We start from the raw sequence: 7104 nt of genomic DNA, 5'->3' as shown, positions 1-7104 counted from the left end.
CCCATACCTCCCAACCCCACACCTGCCCACTTCCAAGCTCCCCACCATACCCCCCCCCCCCTAAAAACCCCTCCCCCACCTTGGACGGGAAAAGGTCGAAAATATGCCAAAAATCACATTTAAGTTCCTGAAATTCGACCAACAATTAATGCAAACCTAAAATTCTACACACTAATTATAATATGCCTCATATTATCATGTTTCAAAAATAATTTTGGTTAAATGACTCCGAAAGTTACAAATTAGACGAGAAAATGCCGAAATAGACCTAAAATCACATTTACGTTCCCAAAATTCGACCAACAACTAACGCAAACCTAAATATCTACGCACTAGTTATATAATCACTCATATTATCATGTTAAAAAAGAATTTGGGGTTGAATGACTCGAAAAGGACAAATTGGACAGGAAAAGGCAGAAATAGGCCTAAAAATCACATTTACGTTCCCGAAATTCAACCAACAACTAATGAAAACCTAAAAATGTACACATTAGTTATATAATATCTCATATTATCATTTTCAAAATGAATTTAGGGTTAAATGACTCCAAAAGTATAAATTAGACGAGAAAAGGCCGAAATAGGCCTAAAATAACGTTTATGTTCCCGAAATTCGACCAACAACTAACGAAAACCTAAAAATCTACACACTAGTTATATAATACCTCATATTATCATGTTAAAATAGAATTTGGGGTTGATTAAATGACTCCAAAAGTACAAATTGGACGGGAAAAGGCCGAAATAGGCCTAAAATCAGATATACGTTCCCGAAATACAACTAGCAACTAATAAAAACCTAAAAATCTACACATTCATTATATAATTCCTCATATTATCATGTTCAAAATGAATTCGTGGTTAAATGGCTCAAAAAGTACAAACTGGACGAGAAAAGGCTGAAATAGGTCTAAAATCACATTTACGTTCCCGAAATTTGACCAACGAACGAAAACCTAAAAATGTACAAACTAGCTATGTAATACCTTAAATTATCATGTTCAAAAAGAATTTGGGGTTAAATGACTCCAAAAGTACAAATTGGACGGGAAAAGGCCGAAATAGGCCTAAAATCACATTTACGTTCCCAAAATTTAAACAAAAACTAATGAAAACCTAAAAATCTACACATTAGTTATATAATACCTCATATTATCATGTTCAAAATGAATTTTGGGTTAACTGACTCCAAAAGTATAAATTAGACGAGAAAAAGCCGACATAGGCCTAAAATCATATTTACGGTCCTGAAATTCTACCAACAACTAACGAAAACCTAAATGAACACTAGTTATATAATACCTCATATTATCATGTTCAAAAATAATTTGGGGTTAAATAACTCCAAAAGTACAAATTGGACGGGAAAAGGTCGAAGTAGGCTTAAAATCACATTTACGTTCCCGAAATTGAACCAAAAACTAATGAAAACCTAAAAATCGACACAATAGTTATATAATACCTTATATTATCATGACTCCAAAAGTACAAATTGGACGGTAAAAGGGCGAAATAGGCTTAAAATCACATTTACGTTCCCGAAATTCGACCAACAACTAATGCAAACCTAAAAATCTACACACTATTATATAATACCTTATGTTATCATGTTTAAAATGAATTTAGGGTTCAATGAATCCAAAGTATCAATTGGACGGGAAAATGCCTAAAATGACAAGACAACTTTATCCAAGCTCATTAACAAATCAAACAAAAAATAATACATGCAAATAAATTAAACTAGTTACCTCTTAACACAAGTGGCGAGAAATAAAGAGAGAAAAGATAGTTGGAATTTTACTTGCCTTGCTTAGTCTCTTTTTCTACAATTAAATAAAACCTACATTGCACATTTTAATCACATAATCAATTTAGAAAAGCAAATTTAACTAAAAGAGTGGACATGAGTTATGCAAATAAGATTACGCATGATCATTCGACATCAATGTGCTACATCAAAAGAGGATTATGCGACTAAGTGAGTTTTTAACATTTAATCACATAATCACTAAAAGAGTTACACATTAATCACATATTATGAATTAAGACAAGCAAATTCAAGTAAAAACAGCACCCTCCGCACCACCACGCACACCCTCCCCACCCTCCCCAACACCCTGTCCACCCTCCCCAACCCTTGCCCAGCATCTCCAGCTCTCCCCCATCTCCACGCACACCCTCCCACACCTCCTTCCCAGCATCCCTAGTCGTCCGCCACCCCCACACACATGCACCCTCCCATACCCGTTGCCCACCCTCCACCAAGCCCCTATCCACTCCTAAGTTTTCACTCTCCCCCAATATCTCTCATTCACTACTCATAAGTCCTAATTATCCTAACTCATGTGATGAAAAAAACACACTCTTTGAGAAGTTAATACTTTGAGTTTAGGAAATGAGCAACTACAAACTACATTATAGTAAAATAACTAACACCCTTATCTTGGAACCGAACAATTTACATTAATGTATTTGGCAAGTAAAAAAAATGAAAAAGAGGCGAATTACCTTTAAAGGAGGAGAGGAGAGAGTGATGGTGGTTGGTGGTGGTGGAGCATGCAACTAGAAGAGGTTAAACACCTTTAGCTTGGAGAAGAAAAGAGAAAATCGGTGCGTCGTCAATGATGGTGTGTCGTCATTGGTTGAGAAGAGAAAACCGGTGGTGCGTCGTCGGTGGTTGAATTAAGGCTCCGGTGAGCGAGTAAGAGTGAGAGGGAGTAAGTGAGTGAGTGAGTGAGTGAGTGAGTGAGTGAGTGAGTGAGTGAGTGAGTGAGTGAGTGAGTGAGTGAGTGAGTGAGTGAGTGAGTGAGTGAGAGTGAGTGAGAGTGAGCAAAATTCGTGCAGTTCGTAGTCCAAAGTTGTTTCTACATTTTTAGTCAAGGAAGGGTTGTGTTCAACCCTTCAGCGTAGCCCTTCTAAAGTTAAGGGCTACGTTTTTGGGCTGAACGCAGCCCATAGTGAAGGGCTACGGGCGTCAAAAAACCAAAGCCCTTCGTTTCCAAACGGCTGTCGTTAATTGGGAAATCGCGACCCTTCACATAAAGGGTTGCAGATGGCCTAAAAACCGCAACCCTTCGTATCAAAAGGGCTGCGTTTTCTGGATCACTGCAACCCTTCATACTTAAGGGCTGTATTTTCTAAAAAATGCAGCCCTTAAAGCGCAACCCTTCTAGTTTTTTTCTCTAGTGATTCTTTTTAGAAGAACTGAATACATTGAAGTGAACTTTCTCTTCACTAATTTCAAACGTTAAATACCATTCTTAACATCTATAATAGCTCCAGTAGTAGCCAAGAAGGGTCTACCTAAAATAATAGGTACCTCTGTATCCTCATCCATATCAAGAACAATGAAATCAACAGGAATAATAAATTTATTGATTTTAAATAGCACATTTTTCTAGTATTCCTATTGAATATTTCGTAGATCTATCAGCAAGTTGTAAAGATACAATAGTAGATTTATTTTATGCAATCTTAACTTCTTGCAAATAGATAAAGGCATAAGAGAGACACTTGCACCTAAATCACACAAGGCTTTAGAAATTTAATATCACCTATAGTGCAGGGAATGGAAAAACTTCATGGGTCTTTCAGTTTAGGGGGAAGTTTTTTATGAGTTGCATCACTTACATTCCTCACTCAAACCAATGGTTTCATATTTTTCCAACTTATTCTTTTTAGATATAATTTCCATAAGAAACTTAGAATAAAAAGGAATTTGTATTAAAGCATCAATAAAAGGAATGTTAATATGTAATTGCTTAAACATTTTTAAGAATAGCTAGAATTCACTATCTGATTTAGTTTGTTTAAGTCTTTGTAGAAAAGGGATAGGGGGGAACATAAGGTGTCCGGGGGAAGAGGTGATGATTCAAGTTCTTTTTTAGCTTCATAATTCTCCTGCTCTTTTTCACTTTCATTGGCGACCTCATTTTCTTTAATCATACTTTTTATGTTACTTAACTCCTTACCATTTCTAAGACTGACAACATTGCAGTGCTCTTCAGGAATAACTTCAGTTTTACTAGGCAAAGCTGCTTGACTTCTAGAATTGATGGCATTACCTAACTGTCGAAGTTGAAGTTCTGCATTTCTATTAGATATAGCAATCTGATCAACTTTAGTTTCCTACTTTTCAATACTTTTAGTAGTAGCATTAGTCAATTTTTCAATAGCCAACTCCCATGTTGGTCTAAATTCTTGTTGACTTTATCTTTGGTGGAACCCGGGTGGATGTTCTAAATTAGCATTAACATTTTGTTATCCTGGATTCCTCCAAGAGAAATTAAGATGGATTCTCCAACCTAGATTATAAGTATTAGAATAGGGATCATTTTGTGGGTGCTTATCAGAATTATAAACATATCGACCTTGCTCCACATTAGCACAATCAGCAGTTAAATGAGCACCTCCACATAAATTAGATGGCATAATAGTAGACATATAATTAATATTACTCATTTTAGTAAACAAGTTGACTTAATTGTTAACTTTTACATTTAACATGTTAATTGCTTCTACTTCATACATACCAGCAATATTCTTTGGTTTACCCCTATTATTAGACCAATGATAATTATTAGAAGCCATTTCTTCCTGTAACCTATTAGCTACTTCAGTAGTTACACCCATTATTGCACCTCCGGCGACCGCGTCTATAATTATTCTAACAGATTCATTAAACTGTTATAAAAAGTTTGAAGTAGCAACCAATGAGGAACACCATGATGAGGACATAACGTTGTAAATCTTTAAACCTTTCCCGTGGTTCATATAAGGACTCCCCATCATATTGAGCAAAACTAGTTATATTGTTACTAAACATAACAATTTTTCCCGGAGGAAAATATTTACTAAAAAAAGCTTGAGATAATGTAGCCCATGTTGTAAATGAATTAGGTGGATTAGATTTTAACCACAATTTAGCTTTATCTTTAAGTGGAAACGAAAAGAAACCAAGTCTAATAACATCGTTAGTCACTCCATTTAACATAACAGTGTTGCATTTTTCAAGAAAAGTGATTATATGTTCAGTAGGGTCTTCATTATCTAGGCCACTAAATTCGTCGATCTTGTTCAATTATTTGAATTTAAGCAGGGCGAAGCTCAAAATTATTAGCAGAAATAGTATGCCTTATAATACTTGAACATGCACCACTAGCATTTGGCATTGTGTAATAACGTAAAGGCTTTTCATTGTTGTCGTCCCCCATTCTAATGGTTTATTGTCAGATTCTTCAGAGAAGATGTACTCCAAATCAAAATCTGGCAAACAGTTTATTAAGCATATCTTATTCATCTTTTCATCAATTTTATTACTTACGTAACTTAACTCATGAAAACGTTAAAATATGAGAACAAAGCTATTATAAGTCTCATAACTTGTACCAAAAAGTAATATAACGGGCAAAAATCATGTATAAAATAGAGAATTATCACTTGTCTAATGTAGATTTCCCCTTCATGACACCATAGGTGGTCAATGAACTATAGATTGAGTTCGGGAGTGAGGGTACGAACACATTCAGGAACCACATTCGCCCATTTATGGCCTCTATTTAACATCCATTCATATCAAGTTTTATGCAACAGAATAAGCCAAAAATGTTTTCATGCACCTTATGAAATGCTACTCTATGTTACTCAAAAACACATAAAAAGACTATTTTTTTGTGATATGTTATTTCGCAATCAAATTACTGGGAACCTAGCAGGTTTTTCAAATAATCTGATTAATATAAGAACACTTCTTTAGGTCTTATTAGAAAAAATAACATGTGAGGTGATGAAAGCATTAAAACATATAATCATGCATGCATATGAATATGAGAAATAAATAGAAAGAAAAGGGTTAGAATATACAGGAAAGAAAGATTTCGAAATTAAAGATCTACATCAGAAAGAAATAGTTAGTAACTTCAATATAAAAATAAAAAATTTATTCAAGTACCCTCAGGATTACAGAGTCGCTTGGGTCTGAGAGATTGACAACCTTCGGAACGAGCAATCGTGAAGCCCGAAGATATGAATGTGTGTATAAATGACTGAATGTGTTTGTTTGATTGTGTTTTGTCGAAAATATGTGTTTGTAGAGAGGTTTATGTAGGTTTTCGTAAAGTATATCGTCGTCATGTAAAGTTAGAGTGCAAAGTGTATGGAAAACCTGTATCAAAAACCGTGATTCGGGAAATCAAGACCTATTTATAGCATAACAAAATATGCGTGTCACGGAGAGAGTGTGCCAGGCGCAAGTATCTGTGTGACGCACAACTACACGTGTCAGGCGCACATTGGTGCGTCTGACACATCATGCCCAATCAGCTACATATACACGTCATACGCGCTTTAAAAAAGATAGAAAAGAGCATTGTGAGTCACGCAGGGAATGGGCCAAGCGCATGACTCTGTGTAATTAATGCATAGTGCCACGTGTCAGGTGCAAATCGGTGTGCCTGCCACAATAGGATAATGGTGCGCCAGGCGCACCACCTTGCTTTTTAAACACGTTTTGTCAATATTTTTTTAATAAAACATGTTTTAATGATTTTCTTTTATCTTTTGATTTTGAAAATCCGATTTTAACTATAAATATAACTTTGTTGTTAATATAGAACAATTGATTATCATGAAAAATTAATTATTGGGCTTTTTCAAAGGATTGGGCTCAAAACTTTATTTATGGGCTCAAAATGCAATTAATTATCAGCAATAACTATTTGGGTTTTAAACAGGACATTTAACACTTTGAAAAAAGCTTTGGGTTGGCTTTTCGAACTGCTCTCCCCTTGGGTTAGACCAATTAAGACCGTTAGTATGTTTCATCATCGGATCCTCCAATGGGGAGACACGGTTATGTATCTACATAAGCCCCCACTTTAATTTGACTGAGGTTCAGGTTACCGAAAGTCAAAGTATACGGTGTTGGGTCGGAGAACACTATGCAGTTTAGAACTTATCTACTTCCTCCATTTCTTTTTACTCGCTACACTTCTCATTTTACGGACTCCTAGACAATTTTTGAAGAAGAGAGAGGTAGAGAGTAAAAAGAAAAGGGACCCATGTGGGAGGAGAGAGATAGAGAGAGTTTATTGCCCAAAAAAG

General features: G+C 35.5%; 1 non-coding gene across 1 annotated transcript; it reads left to right on the top strand.

The window, feature by feature from the left end:
• The first annotated feature begins 4722 nt into the window (after positions 1-4722).
• LOC125495401 (small nucleolar RNA R71) lies at positions 4723-4828 on the top strand. Its single transcript, XR_007272038.1, has one exon. It is a non-coding gene; the product is annotated as a small nucleolar RNA R71 (small nucleolar RNA).
• The last annotated feature ends 2276 nt before the right edge of the window (positions 4829-7104 follow it).

This window comes from Beta vulgaris, chromosome 2 (genome assembly GCF_026745355.1).
Source record: "Beta vulgaris subsp. vulgaris cultivar EL10 chromosome 2, EL10.2, whole genome shotgun sequence".
In the NCBI taxonomy this organism is placed as follows: Eukaryota; Viridiplantae; Streptophyta; class Magnoliopsida; order Caryophyllales; family Amaranthaceae; genus Beta; species Beta vulgaris.
Note: the sequence above shows the minus strand (reverse complement) of the source record. Positions and strands in the feature narration are given on the sequence as shown.